Raw genomic sequence first — 25,137 nt, 5'->3', positions numbered from 1 at the left:
CAGCAAAAAAAAGCTTATTTTGTTTTTCAAAATAAATAAATGTCATGGACTAAAATTGCCCAGCTTATTCTCTGTGCACCACGCAGAGATTACGGCTGTCCCTAGCTCTGCTGGGGGAGCTGCATGAGCCCGCAGCGGGCAGGGGCAGGAGCGATGTGCACCCCTGGGTGCCCCGCGGGTGGGTGGCAGGGGCAGCAGTGCCAGGCAGCGCTACCAAGCCCTGAACTGGGAGTCTGCATCCTGGCACCGACAAGCAGAAACTCGACCTGATAAAGCCTTTCTCTCGCTGAGCTGCCTCGCACTGAAAGAACATTTCCCTTCCTGCACAGGGCCAGGCAGACATGGGGGCGAGACGGGCAGTGGGTGTCGGGAGGCGAGCGGGGTGCCCGCGTCTTTGCTCTTTGCGGGCAGCATCTGCGAAACGCTGCCCACACTTCGCAAGCCGCAGGTAGTTATGGCAGCCGCCGGCTGATCACACGGCGCTGCGTCGTACAGAGGCGGGCTGGCGGTGTGCTGACTGCGGATCGGCAACACGAGAGGCTGATTTAAAAACACAGACACGTAAGCAAGGCAGAAACCCCACCTCCACGTGATTGCCTGAGAGGGATCAAACGGGTGGAAATGCCACAGATAGACACACTCCTCCCCGCATAATTGTTGCTACCACAGCTGTGGTGGGGAGAGGGGGAGGAGAGCGGATGATGCAAGGAGCTTGGCATCGCACTCAGCAGGCGCACGGCTGCTCGCTTTCCAAAGAGGCGAGGCGGCCGGCCTGGGCGCGGGCCTGGGAGCAGGCCTGGGCGCTGGGCCTGGGTGCTGGGCCTGGGAGCAGGCCTGGGTGCTGGGCCGGCCTCTGCTCTTCCTCTAGAAGCTCCCAGCCTCGGCAGCCCGCCTGCGCCCACTGTGTCCAGCCGCTGCATGATTTACGCCAGCAATACCGGTTCCCAGTCACTTATTTTCAGAGCTCATTAAAAAGGGTAATTAAATGGTCGTAGCATCCCCAGCCTTAACCCTTTTTAGTAGATGAAGTGGATAATTAGGCATTGTTAGCTCCGTTTTGCATCTATGGAAACTGGTGAGAGAGGCTAATGCAAGGTCACGGGGCTACTCTGAGTCAACTCCGGACAATAATACACCAGTTACTAACTCTTTCACCCAAAAATGTTGGGATGTTTTTGTTAATTCCAAGGAGTTATACATCAAAACTGCTATTCCTGTATTATCACTGAGAAATCTCATACATAGTGGTAATTGCATGATCTGAATCAAGTCTTTGAGAGCCGGAAATGAACACTCGCCTTTATTTTTCATCTGCCAGGTGAGATAACCACCTACTCTCTATAGGAGCTGGTATTTCTGTGTGATGTAACCAACTCTTCGTACATCCCTACTCTTGTGCCAATACACAAGGAAGCAGTCGGATGTGACAAATCTGATACCTGCCCTGTGGAACTGAGTTTTACGTTATTAATTGTAGCCGCCTAGGTACAGCCACAAAACCCTGCAACCTGTTCTCCGCCGGAGTTTTTCATTCACACTCACTGCAGCAGCAGTGCTGAGATTTCAGACAAGACTCTACCCTGAGCACACCTTTCCTGAGCCGTTCGTGAGTCACTGGATACTGCAGTTCAGACTGCTGTATCCTTCGAGCTATATATAGATCTATTCCTACAAACTATTATCTCACTTTTGGCCAGTCAGCTTGCTTCATTCATAACTGTTTATCTTGCCCTAACCGGCAGCCTAAAGATGGAACACGATTTTCAGACTATGAGTGGAGCTTAAAGAAAGCTGAATTTTTAAACACTCTCCTTTCCCTCATTTTCAAAATATCACACAAGATGCTACAAATTGAAACCCTTTATTTATTCACAATATGTGTACAAAACTGACAAGAATTTACTTGCTTGTCTCAAACTGATTGCTAGGGAGTGGAAAAGAGTTCAAACGTTTTCAATTTTTGCTCCACTCCTACGGAGGACAAACAAGGCCTAGTAAAAGACCACGCAGGGACCTCGGGACAGTCTCCAACGTGAATAACAACTAAATCTAACAGCCAGAGGACTATCTGAGCTATAGGATTCATTGGGCTATCCCATCTCACAAATTCTGATTGTTTTCCAGAGCTTTCTTAGTAAATCTATGATTATATCCACATAGTAATAATAAACTTAAATCCCATATTTCCATTAAAACCTACGGAAAATTTTTAACTGATTTTGAGTTGTGAGGGGGCAGTAGGCCCTTTTAGTAGTGTTTATTTAATACAAAGCACCCTACAAAAACCACTAAAGTGAAAAAGCCTTTGAAATACAATTACCTTTATCAAATGTTGAAACAGTAGAAAAAGCAGAGCTCAAAAACTGCCCTTACATTTTAAATTCTTGATGAGGGCTGAGTGGAGGATAATTTCTTGCCAAGTAATTCAAGCATAATCAAGTGAGATCCACCTGTGCCATAACACCAGCATCACACTTAGCTCGTATTCCCTTAGCTGGGTTAGTACTCAAACACGGTTCAGAAGTTAAATGAATTGGGCAGTTTCTTTCCAGTATGGACAGAACATTCATAGTGTGGCACAGTTCTGCTCTTAGGTGCTGTAAAAGAAGAATAGTGGAGACATCCAGAATATTTAGACAGCTTTATTGCTTATAAACAAGCAAGCAAAAAAAAAAAAAGATTCAAAAAAAATCAAGCTTTCTAGAAAAATTCAAGGCAGCTGGATACGACATAGGGACTGGACCGGTGGTACAGCAACGCTCCCTCTCCCTGTTTCCGAGCTGCCTTTCTACTTGGCTTCGAACCAGTGTCATTGTTAATTGGATGCTGAGTGATGGAGCTGGCCACCTGGCACTCTGTCTGGCTCCTAGCTGATGATCAACTCACTTGGCAGGCTAAGTGGGGAACTGGCCACCTGGCTAATACGAGGGCTACAGAATTTCTGACGAGCTGATTGCCAACCTGCTAAGGCATTTTTTTATTGTGGATACTGACAGTTACTTCTCATGATTCCTCTACTCATCTTTCTCACCACAAGTTGTGTGTTCACAAAGGAGCACCCAGCTCATGACCCCCTCCTCTCTTTACTTTCCTCTGTCTGCTATGGCAGATAAAGACAGATTCCTTCCTTAATTGCTAAATGGGAATAAAATAAGCTTCTATCCTCCTCCTCCAATTCCTTTAAATTATTCCAAGCTCCCTACCCCCATTCCATCCTGATCTGCTTCTCACTATCATTCTCAACACTACAGACTAAAATTTGTATTTGCCAATGACTTTCACAATAATTTTTGAATGGTGTAGTTTGCTGTCTAACTTTTAATCAGTAGAAATGCTGATATAAATTAAGAATAATATCAAAACGAGGAACAGGACAAGAATTACGTGAAATTCGATCCATGCCTGAAGGCTAGATTCTACACTTGCCTTGCACCCTGCGTTACTGTTAGCACATGCAAAACCTCAGTGAGAAAGGCCACAATTTAGATTTTTTTAACATTCATTTTGCATATATGTAAATTACTTCACATGGAACACGGCAGTTGAAAATGAAGACTGAAGTGCACAAAAATACATCAATAAAGGATTCTAGAGTACTGTCAGTGTTACAGCAAAACACTGCAAGTTCAGCTGTGAAAATCAATTGTATTACTTTAAGATCTTAAAGAAAAAAGTTGCCCAGAGCAACTCAACAACAGCTGGGACAAAATGTTAATGTTTTAATTCAGTTCCAATATTGAGTTTGGGGAAATCTGTCAGTCAGAAGCAGACATTCAGACAAACTGCTAGGACCTTTTTAAAAGTACAGCAGCTACACGTCTCTGAACTTTCCTGACATGAACCTACTTATTTTTCATAGCTTTTTTTTCTTTCAGTTTTCATAAAAGACCTATAATTATAGGAAGAGTATTTCTCTATGGCTTGAAGGTGGAAGAAAGTATTTTAGATATTCATAAAGAGACGAATTAAAGTTAAACTAATCAAGTTGCTGTCTTCACATTATTTCTAACTTTCTGTAAGCTGGACAGCTGATTTTCCTGAAGGTATCAGGAAACTCTTGCTCAGAGAGCCTTTATCAGCATGACCATCACCTTTGACCATCTTTTTACTCTCCTTTACCTAGTGAATCTCCATCAATAAAACTAGTGGCATTTTTTGTAAGAATTTAAAGGCGAGTAAGGAACACACACACCAAACAACAATCATTCCTGGCCTCTGAATGAATGTGCCTGTCCTTCAGAAGCCTCCTCCTGCAGAGCAGCATCACTCCCCTTCGCAATCATCATACCGGTTGCCTCTCAAATCACACCAGTCCTCTCTTGGAAACTGGGGAAAAAAAGGATTGCGGTACATTTTGCTTTTAGTGTACCTGCAAACTTCTCTGTATTTCCATCATTTTCCGTCAGTATTGGTATCTGCTTTTGGTATCCCACCTGCTCTTGGTAACAGTTGCTCATCATACTGCAGAGGATGCGGAGCCCTCACTATTCATCTCAGAGTTAACATTGGAGAGGCTCCTGCTTGCTTCTTTGATACCATTTCTCCAAATTGGCTTTACAGCCCCATGTGATTTCACATTTTTCCCTTTTACGTCTCACTGCTCACACAAACACTGGACTTTTCATATTAAATGGAATAAAAAAATAATAATCCAGTGATTCTAGTTGACTTTCAGCTTCAGGTGTCTAAATACCAAGCTACAAGAGGCTCTCCTGTGCTCTCTGTACCAGAGATTGAACTACCAGCTGTTACGAAGTAACAGCTCTTGGCACAGAGCTGCTTCCAACACAATCAGCTGGCTCAGCGCTTTTTGATCAGAGAGTTCTTTCCATTTTTCTGGTTGGCAAAGCATCCTGTCAGCAAGGACCCACATTATTTTTCAGTCTTCAACTGGAAAAGGGCTTCTGAATGAGTACAATTGTCATTTTAAAGCATGATATTCAGCACTGTTGGCGTTTTTATTTCCCTCATTCTAGGTGTCAGTGAAATACTTGTTGCTGTCTGCTAACAGGCTTTGGAGACTTGCTGTAGACAAGGACAATAGCTACCATAGGGCAAGGAATTTATTAGAAAACGTTAACATTTAGCATTATCTTAGTAATGTCTTCAGCCCTTTTTCTGTTATTTAGCTTTCACTGATAATATCGTCCTCAGTATTGGAGCCAAGTGCTGCTAAGCCTCTGCAACTTGCAGCAGCCAGCAAGTTCTTCCTTAGGACCTTACCAGTGCCTCCATTGCTCTCCATCTTAGTGCCCACAGCAAATGCACCAGTCATTTCTTGTTTCTGATACTCACTGCAGCGGCTGATTAGTAGCCTGTAAGCAACTAAATTTTAGTTCCCTGTAAGAGGCTGTTTTTTTTTTTTTTTAACTGGACTGGCAGTCCAGGAATAGCTCTGTGCGCTCTAATACATACAGTATTGTAAGTAAAGGCAGATAATGCTATCAAGGTCTTTTCCTAGAATATAGGGATTAACTCACCTCATTAAAATGTGCCCATTCTACATAGCACGACGTAGTACTACTTCAGGACAACTACTGAAGTCAGCCAAAAGATATTATGCTCTCTGAGAACTAAGATGATCCCTAGCTGTCCTCTAACTTCCCTGTATGCTGATTTATATAATCTTTTTAGATTTGCACATAGATATCATAGCACTGAGTGCTTTTAAAAGGCTAAAATAGACTGCATTAGCTTCAATTTCTATGTAGTAAAGAACCTTGAGAGAAACAATTAACTTGGAGCATGGAAAGATTCCCTCGTGGAAAAACAACCTGAAATAAAACGGTAGTTTGGACAAAGTACCTACCAGTGAAAATAGAAGAATCTGGCAGGTTATACACTCTGAAGAATTATGTCTTAGGTTCAAGGTGAAAAGATTTTTGTTTTTTCTTGAACATTTGTTTGTAGACTTTTAAAACAGATTACATTATTTTCCAGATATGAAAATGTGATCGTTGCTTTCAGCATTTGGTCTATCTCTCTCAAGAAAATGAAAATAAAGCTATGTTGCTGGAATTGTCTAAAGATATTTCTCTACATTCAAATAATGTTTCTGAAAGCTATACTAACACATATCAGGCCCTCCAAAAATCAAATCACTTCTAACTGATTCAGGTTTTTCCTCATACTTACTTTATCTTTTCAACTCACTGAAGTAATTCAGCAGTTTCTGGGGTGCTTAACTTTTTTCTCTTTGCAACTACAACAGCCTGTGTGACAAATGGTTGGCGGCAATTGGATGTATTCTTGCCTCAGAATCAAGCTCTTGGACTGGTATTTATCAGCTGTGAAAATGCCTTTTCCTACAGATGTGTAGGTGACTACAGAAAGGTGAATTTTACAGAACTGACTATTGATCTATCACAGCTGAAAATCTGAAAGTCCAAAATCCCACACCAGTTATTCCTGTCTTATAATAATTAAAATTTTATCAGCCTTATCTAACTCAATTATTCTGGCATAACATGTCAATCACTTGCCCATTCCCCTACTCCTCTGTTTTGTTTTAATTAAAGTTACATTGCCAGCTTAGTACAAAACAAAAGGTATTTATTTCAGTTGTACTACATGCCATTAACCTGATGAATTCTAAGTCCTAAGAAATAAGAATCCTAAGAAATATTGCTATGGGAAGAAACAACTTTGCAATTCAAACTTCTTACTTACGTAATTCAAGTCAGCCTCTGCTAACTTGTCAGAATCTTTGGCTGTTTTACATCCTTCTGAACACATTCTTAAAAGAGGCAAATTGTTTGTTCTTGAAAAATTCCGAGGTAACTTTGTAAATACAACATTTCAGAAGACTACAGATTAGATGTTAGATATGATTCACATAAGTCTTCTGCTTTATCAGTACATCAGAAAGCTTAGGGGAGACTTTTTGTTGTCTTGTACTGTAAAATGACAAAAATGTTCTAATTTAGTGTACCCTTCACTGAGCCTACTTAATAATGAAAAAGCTGCCATACAAGATAAAAAAGTGAATACAGGTAACAATGAAGCCTGAAAACGGGGACAGAGAAAACTCTCCAGGCCCAATGGAAATCTACTGGGATTCTGTAAATGAACCAAAGAGGTGTTCATTCCCTTTTTTTTAAGAATTAGTAAATGAGTCTCAATTAGAATTCCTTTTCAATTCCAAATAAGAATTGTTGATTTCTAACCATGCATTAAAATGGTAACAAACTGAACCTCACAATTATATTTTTTATAATTAGTCTCACACCTTTTTCCCAGTTAAAAGTCGTAAACCTTTACTGGATAAGCCAGAGTGAGTAAAATAACACTTGTAATAACTTATGTAAAATAAAAGGCAAACACTACGGAAATCGTGTTCTGACATCCTCTGAGATCACCCTGTCCCATGTCTCTTTCAGTCATGTAATAATTTATTGAGCTATGAAACTACTCTGTAAAACATACTACTACATATGATCTTATTTTAGTACAGCTCTAACTGAAACCAATGTAAGTTTTGTCTACCAAAGGTTATGTCAAAGTTGAATGCTAATTTTTTCCTTTCAGATAGAATTCTACTTCTTTTTTTTTCATAGAGAGCTCCTAAAAGAATAGGACACTCTTTATACATTTTTAGGTAACATACATTAATTTAGCAACATTTGCTTAGAGTTTCCTATTCAGAATGAATGCAGAAAATACAGTAGAGAGTCAGCGACAATTCAACCCTTCCAAAGCATTTTTAATTAAATGTTTTCTAACCTGGCTAAGAGATCCCACATCCTGAAGTTTATCTTCTTCTAATGATATACGTAAATGTAATATGGTCACTGAGGTCACTAAATTATACTTGGAACAAATAATAGGAGTATACCCAAGGTCTGAGAAAGCACTTGAGCCAGTAGAGTGTGAATGAACATTAACCTTCTGCTGTAAAAATTACAGACCAGTTATGATTATTCTATCACAGTCACTGAGAGCTTTACTACTGATTTTCTACAGAGAATTTTTCCGATACATGTTCATATTATTTTTGTAGTGACTTCTATTAAAGAATAAGTATAAATAAACCTCATAGACATGAGTTAATAATGCAGCCATTTTAAATGTTTGAAGGAGTTTTCAGAAGAAGGTAAATGGTTTTCCCAAAAGAAGATATGTTATTGACAAAACAAAGCACAGGACAACATCGTAGCATATCAGTAATAATCATTTGTAACTTTTCCAAAAATGAACAGATGTTCTCTCTTTCTACTGTTTTACTCACTATTCAGAATTATAGTTTCAACCAGAAGATATTAACTTAAAAAATGCAGATACTACAGAATAAATCATTTTACTGCCTCTGTCATTTAGAGTTTTCAGCATTAACTTCCACATGGGTAAGGTATGCATTGCTCTACATTCTATGTAAATAAATCTAAAAACTCTAGTAAAATTATGTTATCTATAGAAAGATCTAAAGCACATTTCTTTTTAAAGCACAAGACCACACAATGATGTACCGAAGCAGTAAACCTTCACAATGCTATCAAATTATTATCCCATCTTCAATAAAATCTCAGATAATTTACACAACTAGGAAAATGTTTCTCCTTTATTTATATTTTCAAATTCAGATGAATGCAATCATAAAACCTTTTTTGTTGTTCTCCCACCCCAGTTTGTTCTTTGATAAGAATGCTGGGAAATATTTCTGGAGGACAATGGAATTACAATAAACATAAGCTAATAATTCCCCTTGTCGCCTTAGGAGAAACATTTCTCTAATACACTTAAACATTTTTTTTAATCTTTATCTCAGCTTCTCCCAGGCAGCCAACTTTATTTGCCTCTGCAGCCTTTTTTTTTTTTTTATAATAAACTCTTATAGTCCTGTTTCTCATCTTAGAAGTGTAGCATCCCAAGAGTAACAATAAGTATTCTACCCCACTGTTTTCTGTCTGTATATTTGCTGTTTGACAAAATTTCAAATCTCAGATTTTTTTCTTCCATTTACAATTTTCAGTGCATTTACTAGCAAATACCTACTACCACAGCCAATGTGGTCCTTCTTCACCATCCATTTTATGTAACATTGTATTAATTATAGCTGTTCATCAGACAAAAAAAAGTGGGAAAAAGGCAAGCTAAGGTTACTGTTTCCTTATGAGATACAGTATGAAGAATAGTCCAACTCCACTGAAGCATTTCATTACTAGCTAGCATAATACTGAATCACAGCACAACTAATGAGTATAATTGCATTCAGAAAGTTTCATTTTAAGAACGTGTCAACCATATAATTTCATTAGGGCGTGTGAGTATTTGTGCATGGGTTGATCATGGTACATTCTTATGTATGTGAATCATAACGCATTACGAATGACCTACCTCCTGGTAGCTGGGAAGCTGCAATATTCCTTCCTATTAGGAAGAAAAATTGTCCAGCTGGACCACCTTCTTAATAAAAGCTGACAGCAGTCCCAACATGCATCTATTTTAATTCCTAAGCCTTCTAGTTAGACCAGTAACATTCATGATGTTACTGAGGAATAATAGTTAGGAATTTTTTAATCTAAAAGAGAATTGGAATTTCCCAGGAGAAATAAATATTTCAAAATTAAAAAATTGTGGCATCAGCACGGCATTTACAATCATGTTTTGTCAAAGCAACAGATTCTAAATAGCTCTATTTTTTTTTTTTGTAAAATGTTGCTTATTTATATGGTAATAGATTATCAATTTATTACTCTGAAACAAGTCTATTAGTTAAATAGATACTATGTCAGGAAAAGGACATTCATTTTATTTTTAAGAGATCAATATTTCTGCTCAGGAAGATATTTTTGCTTAGAAGACATGTACAACTAAAACTTGTCCTTCAGGTAGCTATTGACAAGGTTTCTTGCATACCTTAGCCTATATATTACAAATCTCCTCTGTTAGCTTGCTAATAACTTCAGCTGCAAAATTCATCATCCTTCTGGAGAAGAAGCAACTCAGTCCTCAAGTCTGCTCAGCTTACTGCTGCACCTGACGCGAACAAAAAGATGTTATGTCAATCAGATATACAAAGAATACAAACTCAGTAACTATTACTAAGTTGCCTTTATAACAGTCACAAGTTACAGCTGCACACAGTTCTTTTCATTTCCCATATCTATAATGAAAAATACATTGTGAATAATGTCTGTCTCTGATTTTCTTGGATGACCTAAGTAAAGATACTTGTAACATCAAAGCTGTGTTTAGAAGACAGAAGCACAGTCAGGACAGAGAGCGTATTTCCCTGTTGTTTTACAGTATCTTGAGCAACAGATTTCTGCTGTAAAAGCAGAACTTTAAAGAGACTTCGGTGATTCTGCAATAGCAAACTAATATGCATGGCTAAAAGTGATTTAGAGGAAAGAAACTCTTAAATTAGAAGTAAATTTTAGGTTTCTGTGGGTTATATATAAGCAACAGGATTACAAAGGAGTGAAAAATAACATGAGAACATCTTTTAAAATTAGGTTGAGTGCAATGAAACTAGCCTTTGCTGTATGATGATTACATAAAATGCAAGCAATGTCACTTAATTTTGTCAGCAGTGCTTTATTATTTTAAGTGAAAAGGAATATAGTGAAAGGAATTTAGAAGGGGAGTTGGATAGTGTCAGCAGTAACAGCATACGTGATTACACGTTACTATAATTAGCAATGGAATTTAAAGAATTATAAAAGCAACATATTTGCTTTGTTTTAGCTCTGTTTTTGACTCAGCAGCAATACCATTGCTATCCTCAGCAGAAGAGTTTATCTTGGTCTTTTTAAAATATGAACTCATTAAAAGGGGAAACATCGTGACCGAAGGTAAACACTCCAATATAAAAGGGGCCTTAAAAAAACTTCAGAAGGCAGTTTAATCCAAAGCTGGGATAACTATGGATTAAGAGTACATTGACGGTAGTTTGTCCTCCCCTCCTTTAATACTACTACCTCATACTAATATGCTCTGGACTACTTTCCACAATCTTTATACTGACAAACTGTCATGGTATAGTTGCTTTTTTTGCTTTGATATACAAATTTGTGAAGCATCATTAAACCAGCCACTCCAATAGCTCACATACTTATTTCATTCTAAAGGTTATAGATGTAAATGAAAATGTGACGCTGAAGTACAACAAAGACTTGCACTTAGAGTACGTCAATTTTTAATTTCAGTTGCAATATGCTTAGAAACATTTCTGTAAGATTGATTATTTATCTGATTTAAGATATCTGCATATGCATTTGCAGCAGTTTTCTATGCAAATCAGGTGCTTATGCACACAAATTATTCCAGTTAACTACAGGAGTCTGTGATGACCTGATCTGCATGTTCAGCTATAGTACACCTCTAAATTAGCATGATAACTGTGTGCATCTTTTGCATACAAAAGCGCACACCCAATTAGATTGAGAAGATCTTTTACTATCTCTGAACTGCTTTACTATACTTTTAATTGAAATTTACATGTTACTGGTAGAGTTTTCACTTTAACTTGGAAAAATGTTTTGAATATATAAGGAACCATATGCTGAAAATATTAAATACAAGTTTTAAAATTAAGTGTATTTATCCTTTGAGTAAGTGTACTTTGTATATTTTTCTTAAACATGTGGGAACAGAAAACATCTTCAGGTATGACAATAACTACCTGCAATTATTATATAACATTAAAAACACTGTGAATTATACGCAATACTTGTTTTCATAGCATCACAAAAATGAAACTTTTAATATCTCACTGTATTGGAATAGACATGGTTGAATGTCAGGCATGGCAGAAGTTGACTATACCCCCACTAAAATGCAAAAGAGCCAGCAGACAAGTTGTGACTTAACAAATGAGCCAGGCCTACAGCTGTTAGATAAAGCTGTACTTCAAAGGTGAACAATAAAGTTTATACAAGGTCCTCTGTCAGGGTACAGCCAGGAAAAACAAAACCGATAAGCTGATGAAATGCTCCTTGTACCTGGACTTTCATCCTTTGGCCCTAGGAGAAGTAGTTGCCGGACTAACATGTGACTTTAAAAAAGAAATCATGTGAAAATAATAACCGCAGAAATACAGACTGGTGAATCAAGGTATAGAAAGATAACACTGTCACTGACAGTAGCATGAGCAATTTCTAACCTATACAAGATGACCAGTTATGTTAACAAGCAAAATGGAATAAATATAGGCGTGTAAACATCTAGTTGTAGAAATGGAAGACTAGCTGAAAAAATCATCGCATTCGTTAGAATAAATCTGTAATGGAGCTCAGCTCACTTCAGTAAAAAATTCTACTGGGATGGGTGCAGCCTTTGCGCAAGGCCAAGGTTCTCAGCACTGAAACACAGAGAGCCAGGATTTGTTGATCTTCTCTTCTTTTTAATGCTATTAAGAAGGTCGGGTAGAGAGGGACACAGTTACAGATTGTCCTCTTCCTTATGTTGGTAATATATAGGTAAGGCCACATGAGTACTGGAAGCAGGATTTCTCAAAACCGAATATATATTAGAAATGAATCTGAATGCTTTTGGGCTATGCTTTGCTCTGGGAACAAAAAAAAATCCACATATAGGTATTTCCTCTCTGTTTTGGTTGCAAAAATAGTAATTTTTTCAGTATCTTTTATTGATTCCCAAGTGATGTTAAAATTCAAAAAATACAATGGCAGAAACTTCTGCGTGTAGTTCCCTCCATAAAAACAATGGAGTGGAAAAATTTGAAGTTTCAGGAAGAGGTCTTGCTTCAGCCACAGAGAAGTCTCTATTTACTATTGAACAAAAAGGTGAGAAAATACTCACTTCTTGCGATTTATTTCAACGACAGGGTAATGACACAGGCACACGTGCCCATTGACTCATCAAATTGAATGGCAAGACACAGCTAAAAGTTAATTTTCCTTTGGTATGCTTTGGCACCTAGTCACCACAGTATTTGTGTCACCAGAATTTATTCCCAACCAAAAGCTGAGCCAATCTTTCGGTTCAGACCTGTGGAGGCATTTTTGTGCAACTTTCTGTCTTCCAAAGCTCTGCAGCTGTAACAGATCGCACCTTCTGTAGGTCAGGCACAGAGACAAACTTGCAACATGTAAATTAGTTCATTGCAGGAGAATAGTCACTACAGATGTTTTGTTACACAAATACTTACACAGGTAGAATATTAATCACAACTTTCACTCACAGACAATGTAAATTGCCAATGAATGAAGTTTTCAGTGTTTAGTAGAATACTGCCTCCCAAGGTTTGATGTAGCATTTTGAAATATGTAATCACCAGGGTCCCCATACAGTAAAAAGTACCTTGAAGAAGGCTGGCTTGCTCTGAAGTGCAGCTGTGCACGTTGTAAACGTTTACTTTAGGAATATCCTGAAGGAAAAACTGAGGCTGGCGTCAGAATGAGCTACGCAATTTGGATCTACACATCCCCGCTGAGGTTATCTCCGAGTATGTTCTTTCTGTTGCCAAGGTACTCTGCAGCAATCAAGGAAGCTATCAAGAAAAATCCTGCTCTGAGGCTACTTGTAGTTCAGATGTCCTGGGAGCTGGGATTTTATTTTTCATCCCAGTATCAAATGATAATATTGCAAGGAAGGCCAGCTGTAAAAGGAGACAAAAATATCTCATAAAAGTACTGGGAAAATTCATCAGTTTCTGTAAACTTGATTGAATTATGTGGGTAAACACTAATTATCACTTGGCGTATGCACCCCAAAATACTCGATACGTTACAATTTTGAGTTTAGCCTGCTTTGCAAACTGAACTAATGCAGATATAATTTTGTCATGCATTTTAAAGTCTTATCCTAAATTTCAGACTTTTTGCAGACATCCTGCTTGCAGTTAATGGACGCTTCCGGAGAACTGCACGCTGGCTGCTCTGATCTCAGTTCCTCAGCCCCTCCTGGGGGCATGCTCAGGACCATGGAACAAGGAGATGACTGGAGCAGCCAGCACTGATTTACCAAGGGCAGAGTGTGCATAATGTGCTGGAGTAGCCCGATACTCTGCAGTGCGATGAGCAGCTCAACGGACAAGGCGAGAGCAGTGGATGTTACGTACTTTGAATTTAGCAAGGCTTTTGTGTGGCCTCCCGGTGTATCCTTATAGCCAAACTGGTGAGGTATGGACTAGACAGGTAGACAGTTCAGAGGGGTAAAAATGGCTGAGCCACGGGGCTCAGAGGGGTGTAATCAGCAGTTCGGAGTCCACAAAGCTCCAGGATGTAAGCGGCATGCACAACCATACAACTGAGAAAACGTTCATAGATAATTAACTCGAATGTGAAAAGCCTTAATATCCTTTACCATACAACAAGAGGGGCAGGCTCCCGGTCACTTCCAGGCCTGCCCGTTTATAATCAGCACATTAAAAAAAACCCGAGCCAATGACTGTACCTCTCTTAAGAGATAAGAAAATTTACATAGCACATTTAAAAATTAAAAGTATGTTAATTGCCAGAGAACAATTTAAGAGGTGAAAATTGGTCAACAATGGCTAATACCCCCGAGGATTCAGAATGTGGAGAGTCATGATTTTCGGTTGGACATGTTACTTTCCCATATAACTGAGTGAAAGGAAGCATCACACAGAACTGAAGATCCACCGTCCTTATCCTGTTGACATGTTTCTGAAATACCACTGTCATGTGCTGTAAGTGGGAACTGGGAATGTTATCTCTGCCAAGAAGACAAGTGCTCTTGCCAGTGGTCAGCACAGGAATTTAGAAATACTGGGTGGAAAAAAGGGCCAGTGTGATTAGATGCATTCCTCTCTTTTTGGAAACTATCTGAACACATCCCTGAAATGTTGTTGTGGGATACTGACAGATTCTGCTCCATGTTAATTGTTTTTCATTAACAAAAGGATCAGATCCACACTGTGTTGTCTCCTCACTGGAAATTTGGCCTACTGATTTGTTTATTAATTCTACTGATTGGTACATTTAATACTGTATATGTTTTTATTGCTTTCAATGTCATCAGTCAATCAGTGTATTTGGGAACGTCTGGGATATCATCGTGTGTGTGTAAACTTTAAGAAGTCTTCAAGGCCTAAATGAGTCCAAAACTTGCAATCTAGTGAAAAAAAAATACTTAAATGCATGTTCATACTCAAAATTTGTCCTGGATCCATTTGTAGTTCTGCATTGCGGATTGGGTTTTAAAAGCCTTCTTTACCCTACTGCTATGAACTAACAGCATAAACAAGGCAGTGACTGAGCACACGCCACAGGTTAGCAGCGAAGCTGACAGAGCACTTTCAAACTAGCCGACAAATGGAGATTCGTTCGTATTAGTAATCTGTTGTTACTTGCAATAGAAGCAGATAAAACTATACAGCCTTGGATTGTGAAATTTTCACTTGAAGTTTCTTAAAGTTTTTTGCTACGTGGATAATTTTACATGTGAAAATACTGATTTCCCCAAATCAACGCTCCAGAAAATTTTATGGCCCGCATTAAACCTTGTATTATGCTGCTATGCCTGCCAACGTTAGAGGTGACTTTGGTCACTGGTCTTTGATAGTGACACATGTAACTGCTTCCTGTAACAGCAGGGCTCTTTATTTTGCACCTGGATTTACTGCGATTAAGCAGCTATACCGGTTGGGTCTATTGCCAGCTCATCTCTCATTTGCCAAACACCGAAGATTTTGCAAAGCACCTGCGCAAGGACTGTTCTTACCGACACAGAAACCTCTGAAAACCCCAAGTACTACAAAATGAAAAACTGAGAGAAGAATTTGGCTTCTGATGTACACAGTTATTTAACTATGCATTGTCAGATGGCGGCTGAGGGAGGTGGCAGGCGATTTATCTGTGATTCTGTGTTTTTTTCTGTCAGTCACTTCTTGTAGGCACGTGGGTTAAATCACCAGCGGCCTATGCAAGATGCCTCAGCATACCATTGTGGACAGTGATAAATTAAGTCAAAGGTATTTCGAGATTTACCTAACCAGGGTTTGTTGAAGGTTATGAAAACACTCTACTCCAGGCGCAGAATACGATTCTTCGGAAACGATCCGGTAAAGGTGCACTAGCAAGGCGCAGGGGGCACGGCTGCCCAGTCCCACAGAGACACGGCTCAGAAGCGACACGCGCCCTGCTCCAAACGCGGTAAGCGCAGCGCCGCGGGGCAGGGCGGCTCACTGCGCACTGCTGCCCCGGGAGCAGACCCCGCACAGGGCAGGGCACGCCACGGCCGCGTCTGCCTGTCCGTGTGTGTCTGTGTCTGTCTGTGCGCGCGCGGCGCGACCAAACGCAGCCGCCGCGGGCAGCACCGCTCAGCGGGCGCTCCTGGGCCGCTGCCCCAGTTCGGGCACAACGGCACCGCTGAGCAGGGCTGCGGCGGGGGCCGGGGCCGGGCCGGTACCGGGGCCGGTGCCCCGAGCAGGCCGCGGCGGGGCGGGCGCGGAGCGTGCCGGGAGCGGCGCGGCGCGGGGCATGCCGGTCCGGACGCCCTGCGCCTCCACCGCCCAAGATGGAGGCGGGCGGCTGCCCCCGCCCCCGCCCCGCACATGCGCAGAGACGCGGCGGGCCGCGCCGCTCCCTCCCTCCCTCCTGGCGGCCGGGGCGGCTCTGACAGACGCGGAGCGGAGCCAGCGCCCAGCGACCCCCGCCCGCCGCCGTGCATGGGAGAGGCGGGCGGCGCCGGCCCCACGCAGCACAGCGGAGCGGAGCGGCGGCTCGGGTAAGGCCGGCGCCGCGGCTCCCCCCCCCCCCGCACCCCCCCGCCCGCCGCCACCGCCCCGCGGGCCCGTCCCGGCCGCGCTGTCCCGGCCCGAGGCCGCCCGGCGCGGTGGGGCCCGGCGGGCCGCCCGCCTCCCCCCGCCCCCCGCCGCCGCCGCTGCCCCCTCCCTTCCTCCCTCCCTCCTTGCCTGCCGCCCGCCCTCCTTCTCTCAGCTCGCTCTCAAAATGGCGGCCGCGCCCGGCGGTGAGGAGGCGGCGGGGAGGAGGCGGGGGGAGGCCGGCGGCGGGGGGCGGCCGGGCGGGGGCCGGGCCCTGGGCACGGCGGGGACGGGGACGGGGACCGGGGGGGGCGGCGGGCGCGGCTCCCTGCTCTCGCTGCCCTCGCTGCCCGCCCTGCGGCCCGCCCGGCCCCGCCGGCCGCTCCCGGGGCTCGCGGCGGCCGCGCTGCCGGTGACTTGGCAGGAAAGCGGGGCGCGGGGGGGCGGCGGCCGGGCGGGGGGGCCAGAGGGGCCCCGGTGCCCCCGCCCGCGGCTCCCTTGTCCTTCCCCGCCCCGCCTTCAGGCCGCCGCGCTTCCCCGGGTGACTTAGCAAGATCCCGGGGAGAGGCGATGGGCCGGGCGAGAAAAATAAGGAAAAAATAACGTGGGGCGAGGAGCCCGGCGGGTGCGCGCCGGGAGGATGCTGAACGTCCTTCCCCGAATTCCTCTCCCAGGGTTTCCTCCTATTCTTGTCTCCCGGCCCCTCCGAGGGCACGGCGGGCGTTTGTCAGACGATGGCCCACATCTCCCGGACCGGCTGCGGCAGGGAAAACAAAACAAGAATTGATAGCGGAGCAGAAAGGAGCCGGTGTTATTGGAAGAGCCGTTCGCATCCATCCTGTTTTCCTGCAGCGATCTAGCAGGGAGCGCGTCGATAGGAGGTGGCTCAGACCTTCAGAGCCAGCTGCAGTAAAACGGGGGAGGGAGGTCTAATCTCCTTCTTGGGGTCATATCGCTGCCCGGCTGCCTGGAGTCGCATCGAGCCGCCCTGAAAACCTTCTGCTGGCAGCCGGGTTGGCCGCATCGCTCCGTTCGTGGCTCCGCTTGAGTTTTTGTTCAGCAGGAGGCTCTGCGCAGGCAGGCTTTTGGTGGAAGTTGGGGGGTGGGAGTGGTGCCTCCCTGAAAAAAGTTTAGGGTTGCTCTGTCCTGTGGGTGGGTTTTTTTTTGTTGTTCAAGGTGGATGTGATTAAACTTGACCTTTAATACCAACAACGAGGCGATACCTTCCCTTTCTTTGCCGTAGTATCCCTGGTAAAATTGCCTTGCTGGTAGTGCTGCAGCAGAGGGCTTGGTCGCTGCAGGTCAAGTCAATTCATAACGAATTACCTGACCAGGGGGTGCTGGAAGGTTACTGAAGGTATATTTAAAATCGTTAATAAACGCTATTTTACTGTAAATAAACGTTTGGGCATATGGTCCTGGCTGAATTCTGTATTGATGCAGAGACCCCTTTACATATGTATTTCTGTGGCGGTATTGTTTATATAGTGTGAGGAGGTGGGGGTTAAAGAACCTCTGTTCGGTGGTGATCGTTCGGTAAATGATTGTGCAGCATTCGGCTCGTTTTCAGAAGAGGGAGGGTCTGCTATCAAAATGTTATTTGCCCATAGAGTCATTTTATTAAATAGGAGAATTATGTTAGGGAACTAAACAAAGAAAATGTTTTCTAACAGAAGGATTTATTGCAAATATCCAGCTTGTTCTCAGGCTTCCCATTTTTGTGTGTTTCTTTTGATTTGGCCATGTTTATGGATGCTGTGTGCAGCCATTGAGCAGAGAAGAGACTGGGTGGAGTAAGGAGGCAAAGCTGCGAAATGGCTAGATTACCCTTTCATAGCTTTTTTTTTTTTCCCTTTGCTTGCGTTTTGCTGGGGTGGAGGAATACTAATTGCCGTAACAATGAAGTCTCTTTAGGGAAGAATCTAATGGTGCAGGAACCTTCTGAAACGAAACAAATCTCACATTCTGTTTTGAGGCTTATTTTTCTGCAGGGTGTATCTTGATTTGGCTGGCAGTGAGAAGTGACCAGTCACTGTTGCAAAGCCAGATTTTTTGTCTGGTATCCGTTTCAATATATCAATTTAGATATTCACTTGTTGATTTTTTTTTATTATTTACACTCTAGATAAGGATTGTAATTTTTGCATGAGTGTTTTACACATGACGTTCCCTCGGTTATAGAGAACCCTTGTATTGTTGCTTAGTGGTGGTGTTCACATAACTTCTTGGTTAGATTTGGTTTCGGGTGGACACACAAAAAAAAAAAAAAGCATCCCTGCTCTCTCTGGTGCCCACAGTAGGGCAGGCAACCCCTGCTAGCATACGGACTTGATTACACTGCCCTTCTTCATGTCCCAAGCTCATACAAAATGACATCTCAGGGTTTTGGAAGCCCTTGTGAACAAGCCGGCTCTGTAAGACCCGTGCTGTGCTGCTCAGCTGGCGTTGCATCATGGGGGTAATACTAATGCTTAGACTTAAAGTTGTGTCGGAAAGGCATTAGAACAAAGGATTTGGGGAATACAATAAGGATCAGATGAAGCACCTAGAAAGGACTGCTTTTAGAAGCGCTCTGCTGTTCTAGATGTGGCTGGTGGCATTCCCACCTGGATCCAGCGTTGATCAGAACGAGTACAACAGTGAAGGTGACGATTAGGAAGCAGGTTGAGGTTTTGTTTTTCTTGGGTCTGTCTCAGTTCTAGAGTCCAGTTTTTGCTGGTAGGTTGTCACAGCTGATAACTGCTTTTGGCTTTAACTTGCCCCAAATTAAATTAAGGGATAGTGGCTTTTTGTAAGTTCATTTACTTAGAGGAGTAGGTGTTACAGGGTTTAATGGATGCATTCACTAAATGCCTGCGTCTCTGAATGAATCCAAGGTAAGAACAATGAAGAATGCAATAGAACACTTGCCTCCTTAGAACTTTGGGTGATTTTTTTGTCCTTGAAATGATGGCAGTTACTTTCTTCTATGGGAGTAACTGGTTAATTTCTCTTCTACAAAAGAAAAAGACATTAATACTTACCTTTGTGACTCCGAGAGATCTGTCCTGCCTGTATGGCTGACTCTTCAGCCTATACTATTTCCTGTGCTCCACCCAGCCTTGAGTGTTCGGTTGTATTGTTTGTCTGCTCTCAACTTTTTTGTCTACAGAGCCTGCTAGAGATGGGGCAACTTCTGAATTAACTTCTGTTGATTGTCCTACCGACCCTTAAACCTTGTCTTTATTCACGAACTCTGGGGCTAATTGTAAAATATTCTGGGCAAACAATAGCTGGAGAACCCCTGCTTCTCTATAGCTCTGAACTATACTGGGCATGCATGTTACAAAGTTTATTCACAAACGTCTGTAGCTGCTTCTAGTATTCATGACCAAGAATGGCTGGAGTTACTGTAGTATGAAAGGGAGCAGCTTTTAAATGGTCTGTTTCGGTCAGCTTTCCCCTACTTTTTGAACTTCAGGCCAGTCTTCCAAACTGAAGGCAAAGACTGTGGGAGTTGTGTGTTGAAACCCCTTTGAACTGAAGAGTGAAATCGTACCCAGCCTGAAAATAAGAGCTGCTTATGCTTAAATATATGAAATCAAGAGGAGAATAAAAAATCAGTTATTATTAACAAATAACAATATCAGGTTTCATATAAGGTGTGATTTCCACACCCCCCCCCCCCAGCCTATAGTATGTAACTTGTGATAGCAGTTGAAGGCCTTTCCCAAGTACCAGAGCCATGTGCTAATCAAAATGCTCCTGGGTTTCTTCTGCCAGGTTTATTGTAGAGATGTGGTAAGCTATGTGCTGTCTATAAATGCAGATTATTAATAAAGTTACTACTGTTCTCTTCATTCTCCTGCTTTTCCTTTCTGTAAACCATAGTTGTCACTGACAGAAGAACCTGTCTGCTCTAAAAAAAAAAAAAATCAGTTGATTAAGCATTGCCTAGGTTGAATGGCTTTCTTGGGAGCTACTTCATTATGTGGCGGAAGGGGAATGAGGTTCGTAATGGGGCTTTTGGGTGTTGTGAGTATAGGTGTTTATTAATGGCTGATGTTACTTTGTCTTTTGATCTGCTTGACAGAGTAGGCTACACCTCAGTTTACATTCTATAAAATGGACATTTACACTAATAAATAATCTTGACCCACCTAAAACTAGTTTTCAAGTACGTGAAGTTATTTCTTCAGAATTCTTGCCGTAACTGCTGTCTGAGTTAGCAGGAGTGCCCGTGGACGGTTTGTGCCATTGCTGAAAATCCAGTGGTTGGATCTGAACTGTAATACACGAAAAATAGACACTTAAGCTGAGGGCACCAGCTGACATAATACAGCTCCAGTTATTTCAGAACAATGTTCTTCTTCATTCCTACAATGTTTTGAGCCTTCCTGATGAGTATCACATACCAGAAACGTTTGAAAGAACCAGGATTTTTTACCTTCTGCTAGGCAAATCATCTCACTTCATCTGTGTGTCTGAACAAGGCGTTTCAGCCTGCAAGTCATGTGTTCAGTGTGAAATGAGTAACTTTAGATCTAGTTTTAGTCTAATACTTGCTAGGTACTGCACGTCTACCCCAGCAAATGTGCTTATCTAACTTGTTTAAAGAAGGGTTTTTCTTAACACTCATTAAGGCAGGGCTCAGTCTTGACTATCAATGCCTGTCTAATTCAGCACATTTAAAGGCTCATTCTGTGCTGCATCCTTACGCGTTCTCGTTAGGGGATTACGTGGATGTGATGACTTAGTCTGCCTTGCTCTTAGGTGTTTTCCGTGCCAGTAAACTATCGTAGGGCTTTGTGCTGGCGTGGACTGTTCAATTTCAAAGGGAAATGTTGCTTACAAGGTAAGTGTATTTGTATCTGCGCTGATCCATTTTGTCAGTGCTGTAAACATAGGGTCCTCTTCAAAGCAGAGCGTGCACAGCATTGTCATCCTGAGCAGCAGCAAGTGCGCTTAGGCATGCATAGCTATATATAGAAAAATCAACATTTTAAATTCAAAGCACTTGTTAGTTAATAGCTTTGGAAGTATTTTAGTCATTTCTTCCTTACTAGTACGGTTCTTAGAGAGCCCAGTAGTTTGATTTGGCTGCTTATGGACTTTTGGGTAAGGATTGTGATTAAATAAGTGTAATAAGCATATCTTAGTGGTTGTGATTCCGTTGATTCTGGAAGAGCTATTTGTAACCAGTAACTATCTGCTGCAGTCCTCAAAAGATATTTCCAGTTACGGGACAATCCATTGTGCTTGAGGTTTATAGGTGGTGCTGCAGCAAACGTCCGTCCTGTAATTTTCTCAGATCTGTTGTTAAACAGGTCCCTGCTCAGTGAGTTCATAGGCAGGCTTTTCTGAAGCACCTCTCGGTCTCGGTGCTTGCCGGTGAGTCAGCTGAGGCAGGGCTAAAGGTAACAGGTTTTATGCCGGCCTGCCTTACCTCTGAGATAGCAGTGGCCTTCATGACTGAGATCACTTATACCTTCCCTCTCCTGGCAGCGTTAATTGTTCCTATTGTTCTGGAAAATCTACGTTCTCTTGGCTTAATTAGATGAGTCTTTTCTCCCTCTCTCCAGATTGCCTGTGCTTTCATTGGTTGCGCTGTTTTTCTTAATGCTAAAGCAGAGGTGTTAAGTTTATCCCTCTTCAAGTCTGGAGGAAAATCAGTTAGAAAACTCTAGGCTGTAGGTACGTGAGTGTTTCTTCCTTAAAGAAAGCGTTGACGGCTCGCCTTGTGCTTAATTCACCTGTGGGGCTTTTGGGGGGTGACAAAAAAAGATCTGATAAACAATTTGGTTTATTTAAATGCTAGTGTCTTTACAGTCTATTAAGAGGAGGGTGTCATTAACACGAGTGCGTGTATATGTTTTGAAACAGGTGGTGTCTATCAAATCAGTAGTGGTGGAAGTCTTTGGTTCTCACTCAGCTGGATTTGTAGGCAACGAGCAGAGACTAGATTGGGGAAAGCTTAAGAGAGGAGCTCTGGCCCTGGTATTCATCCTCAGCAGTGAGGATGGGATTAAGGTTCTGTCACGCGTGCCACGTTTGTAATAAAAGCTTGGGATTGGTTTCTTTTCTTGTTGCACTAAGAAGAGTTGGGTGAGTCCTAACGGTAGGTCATTTGCCAGTAGCACAGCGTGTCCCTGCAAACGTTGTGGTCGTGCATGGCTTGGCCCTGGGTTGGGTTCCATCGGTAAGAGAAGTGTTTTTGTGGCGCTCTGCTGTCGTAGCTGAGGTGAGGCAGCTCCGTGGGAGAGCGCGTGCAGTGGGGCTCGTGGGGTTCTGAGGGTGGGCTCGCGGGAGGCCGGCTCCGCTCCCAGGAGAGGTGTGGGGGGAGATGGGCTGTAGGAACGGTCAGGCGCCTTCTGGAAGAACCTCGTTTTCGTTACGTTAGGTACCGGTGTCACGACAGATTAAACTCTTCCTCGTAACGGGGTACGAGGTGTGCATGACAGCTAGGTTTGTGTTTCTTTTCTCTTTACTTGTCAAGTGAAGCCGTTCTTGGTCGATAAGCTTGGCAAATGGCTAACGGATGGAAGAGCGCATTCTCGTGATTGGAAGATTGGATGTTTGGTCTGCATTTATTTTGGATTTTTTTTTGCGGTTTTGACCTTCTGCTGCTTCTAAAGCTTTAACATGAGTGTTCCTTCAACTTTCCTTCCAGATGCTTATGTATAAATTTAATCACTTCACAATCATTTTTCTTAGCATCACATTTCTAGTATAACAGGCAGGTTAATAACGAAATTTTAGAATTTGGATATATTTCTGTAAACTGCTTGACAGTTGCAAGTCTGCTACTCAGTTCTTTAAGAAATGGGTGGGGGGGAGAATTGAAAAGAACAATTCACATCCAGTGCACGATTGCTGCCCAACTGTGAAAAATGGTTCTGAGTACATACGCTCTTCTCTCGGGGGCTAAGACCAAGTAGCTTAAATGCAGCGTTGCAGAATTGTTATCCTTCAGTGTGTATGTATTGCTTGACCAAACAAAAAATTTAGATTTTTTTTTTTTTGCTAGAGTCATCCAGATAAACCACATTATGTGTTGTGGGTTCCTCTATTAAATTTAGTGGAACAGCTTGCAGTACTTCAGCCAACTGTAATTCTTCAGCTCTCCTCCTCTCTTCCCCCTCCAGCCTGAAAATTTCACTAACCTTTCTCTGACCTAAAAGCCTTTCAGGTTTCCATTGATATTCAATGAAAACCCGGGGGGGAATAATACAAGTTTAAAACTCATTTTGTGACATAATTCCTTGCTATCACTATAATACGCTGCATAACACCATAGCGTTCTAGCTCCAAAACCTTTCCACGTATTTTGAAGTTTACTTTTTCAACTGTATCCTGCCCCCTCCCCCCCCCTTTTTTTTTCTCCCAAGGTTGTTCATTTATTGATAGCTAAATTTACCTGAATTTTCAAGCAGGACTGAGCAGGCAAGCTAGAAATAGAATGGTTTCTATCATCCTTATACAATCCCCTACCATGTCTTCTACCTAAGTCTACATGTAGACTATAAACTTGAGCTGTGACATAGACGAAGCTTGAAGACGATGAAGAGATGATCCTTCAGCTAGTTATGCAGCTGTAGGGTGAAAAGTAGAAAAAAGATCAGCCCAGCTTATAAAGGAGTAGCTTTTTTGTGTTCTTATGCTCATCCTGGTCGGCTTAGCGGGTGATTAATTCTAACATTTTCTAGGATAAGGTGTGTTTGCCACACTGTAGGAACAACCGTCTGGCTATTCTCTTGTGATATACTGTACGTGTGCTTTTCTGCTGGAACTGGGGTGAGAGTTAAGGGGGGAAATGGAACTGGATGCTTACAGTTGCCGTTTTTCTTTCCTCTCAAGAGGTGGAGACAGAAGGCGGTTTCTTCTAAGAAACCTTTTTCAGGTCATAATTGTTATGCCCAAGAAATACGGTTATTACCTCACTTTTAATTAGGTCAGTATTTAAACATCAGGGTCGATGGAGTTTGTTCCTAGAGTTCATTTGTGGGGAGTACTCCGTGGCTTGAGTTTGATAAAGCAGCTTTTTGCTTACTGGTTTTAGAACAAAACCAGCCCATTAGAGCTGGTCTAGATTAAAAGGAAATGTTTTTATATACTTGTTAGCATAACCCAGCAGTATAATACAGAGGTATACAAGAACAATTAAGGATCTCGGTAAGAGATTGTAACTAGTTGCCAGCAAAAACTCACAAATAACCCCTTTTTGTTAATGTGTTATCACACGGGATACACTGTTGAAAAGCTTTGTAAGTATCTGATGTGCCTGCCATGTAGTAAGTTGACAATGCAAGGAGAGCTTCTATTTTAATAATGCATAAATAGTTAGTCCCAACTAGAAAGAATTACCGAATTTATATCTCATTCTATCAATTAAATTAGTCTTTTGGTAGTTCTCATCTCTTCTACCACTTTATAAGTAACTTGCCTTTCACCAGGATTGGAAAAATAGC

The 25,137-nt window shown here is 42.3% G+C and overlaps 2 protein-coding genes across 6 annotated transcripts in view; one reads left to right on the top strand and one right to left on the bottom strand.

Annotated features, from left to right (window-relative positions):
- The window catches only part of MNT (MAX network transcriptional repressor), an 85,641-nt gene extending 68,761 nt beyond the window's left edge, over nt 1-16,880 (bottom strand). The window contains exons 1-3 of one of the 4 annotated variants that reach the window (XM_083805897.1): nt 16,841-16,880; nt 13,264-13,561; nt 9,856-9,975 (exon numbers count right to left, since the gene is read on the bottom strand). The gene's annotated coding sequence lies outside the window, so the exon portion shown is untranslated. Of the gene's footprint in view, nt 1-9,855; nt 9,976-13,263; nt 16,340-16,840 lie in introns of those variants that run through there. The other 3 variants (XM_083805895.1, XM_083805898.1, XM_083805896.1) reach the window with 3 other exon arrangements.
- PAFAH1B1 (platelet activating factor acetylhydrolase 1b regulatory subunit 1) overlaps nt 16,466-25,137 on the top strand; it is a 36,233-nt gene continuing 27,561 nt past the window's right edge. The window contains exon 1 of one of the 2 annotated variants that reach the window (XM_083805900.1): nt 16,466-16,653. The gene's annotated coding sequence lies outside the window, so the exon portion shown is untranslated. Of the gene's footprint in view, nt 16,654-16,730; nt 16,897-25,137 lie in introns of those variants that run through there. The other variant, XM_083805901.1, reaches the window with a different exon arrangement.

The sequence above is a fragment of the Anser anser genome (assembly GCF_964211835.1).
Source record: "Anser anser genome assembly, chromosome: 20".
Classification (NCBI taxonomy): Eukaryota; Metazoa; Chordata; class Aves; order Anseriformes; family Anatidae; genus Anser; species Anser anser.
Note: the sequence above shows the minus strand (reverse complement) of the source record. Positions and strands in the feature narration are given on the sequence as shown.